Here is a 2,532-nt window from a genome sequence, read left to right on the forward strand (position 1 = left end):
ATATATACATAAAACTGAAGAAAAATATTTTACTTTAATAAAATACTCATTTTTAGAAATTGAGAAAAATATCATGATATAACAAATTCTGGAACTTGTCTATCAAAACAACAACCAAAATTTAAGATAATAATAATATAAGTTTCGAGAAAAGCAAAAAATAATTTCACCATCCGCAGTAGCACCCAGACAATTTCAATAATGAGAACTTCCGGGTTCAACTCCCGGCTGGAAAAAATTTTTAGTTTCGGACCAAAATCCAACTTCCTGGCATCTTATATTTTTATACTCACCTGTGTGAAGAACGGACGAATTTATTCATTGTTAACAATAATGGTTAGTTATTCCCATTACAATATTAATTTTGACCTTACTCTAACAAATTATTATCAAATAAGGTTTTGTATCACTAATAATGTTTAATATATTTTTACATTTAATTTGATATAGACATAAAACTGAAGAAAAATATTTAACTTCAATAGAATACTCATTTTTAGAGCAGAAGAAAAATATCATGATATAACAAATTCTGGAACTTGTCTATCAAAACAACAACCAAAATTTAAGATAATAATAATATAAGTTTCGAGAAAAGAAATTAACAATTTCACCATCCGCAGTAGCACCCAGGCGATTTCAATGACGAGAACTTCCGGGTTCAACTCCCGGCTGCGGAAAATATTTTAGTTTCGCACCAAAATCCAACTTTTGGCATCATATATTTTTATACTCAGTTGTGGGAAGAATGAACGAATTTATTCATTGTTAACAACAATGGTTAGTTATTCCCATTAAAATATTAATTTTGACCTTACTATAACAAATTATTATCTAATAAGGTTTAGTATCGCTAATAATGTTTAATATACTTTTCATTTAATTTGATATATACATAAAACTGAAGAAAAATATTTTACTTCAATAAAATACTCATTTTTAGAATTGTAGAAAAATATCATGATATAACAAATTCTGGAAATTGTCTATCAAAACAACAACCAAAATTTATGATAATAATAATATAAGTTTCGAGAAAAGCAATCAACAATTTCACCATCCACAGTAGCACCCAGGCGATTACAATGATGAGAACTTCCGGTTTCAACTCTCGGCTGCAGAAAATTTTTTAGTTTCGGACCAAAATCCAACTTCCTGGCGTCTTATATTTTTATTCTCACTTGTGTGAAGAATGGAGGAATTTACTCATTGTTAACAATAATGGTTAGTTATTCCCATTACAATATTAATTTTGACCTTACTCTAACAAATTATTATCAAATAAGGTTTAATATCACTAATAATGTTTAATATACTTTTACATTTAATTTGATATATACATAAACATGAAGAAAAATATTTTACTTCAATAAAATACTCATTTTCAGAATTGGAGAAAAATATCATAATATAACAAATTCTGGAAATTGTCTATCAAAACAACAACCAAAATTTAAGATAATAATAATATAAGTTTTGTGAAAAGCAATCAACAATTTCACCATCCGCAGTAGCACCCAGGCGATTTCAATGATGAGAACTTCCGGGTTCAACTCCCGACTGCTGAAAATATTTTAGTTTTGCACCAAAATCCAACTTTCTGGCGTCATATATTTTTATACTCATTTGTGTGAAGAATGAACGAATTTATTTATTGTTAACAATAATGGTTAGTTATTCCCATTACAATATTAATTTTGACCTTATTGTAACAAATTATTATCTAATAAGGTTTAGTATCACTAATAATGTTTAATATACTTTTACATATAATTTGATATAGACATAAAACTGAAGAAAAATATTTAACTTCAATAAAATACTCATTTTTAGAATTGGAGAAAAATATCATGATATAACAAATTCTGGAACTTGTCTATCAAAACAACAAAAAAATTTAAGATAATAATAACATAAGTTTCGAGAAAAGCAACCAATAATTTCATCATCCACAGTAGCACCCAGACGATTTCAATGATGAGAACTTCCGGGTTCAACTCCCGGCTGCGGAAAATATTTTACTTTCGCATCAAAATTCAACTTTCTGGTGTCATATATTTTTATACTCATTTGTGTGAAGAATGAACGAATTTATTCATTGTTAACAATAATGGTTAGTTATTCCCATTACAATATTAATTTTGACCTTACTGTAACAAATTATTATCTAATAAGGTTTAGTATCACTAATAATGTGTAATATACTTTTCATTTAATTTGATATAAACATAAAACTGAAGAAAAATATTTTACTTCAATAAAATACTCTTTGTTAGAATTGAAGAAAAATATCATGATATAACAAATACTGGAACTTGTCTATCAAAACATCAACCAAAATTTAAGATAATAATAATATAAGTTTCGAGAAAAGCAATCAGCAATTTCACCATCCGTAGTAGCACCCAGGCGATTTCAATGATGAGAACTTCTGGGTTCAACTCCCGGCTACGGAAAATTTTTTAGTTTCGGACCAAAATCCAACTTCCTGGCGTCTTATATTTTTATACTCACTTGTGTGAAGAACGGACG

This window comes from Arachis duranensis, chromosome 2 (assembly GCF_000817695.3).
Source record: "Arachis duranensis cultivar V14167 chromosome 2, aradu.V14167.gnm2.J7QH, whole genome shotgun sequence".
Taxonomy (NCBI): domain Eukaryota; kingdom Viridiplantae; phylum Streptophyta; class Magnoliopsida; order Fabales; family Fabaceae; genus Arachis; species Arachis duranensis.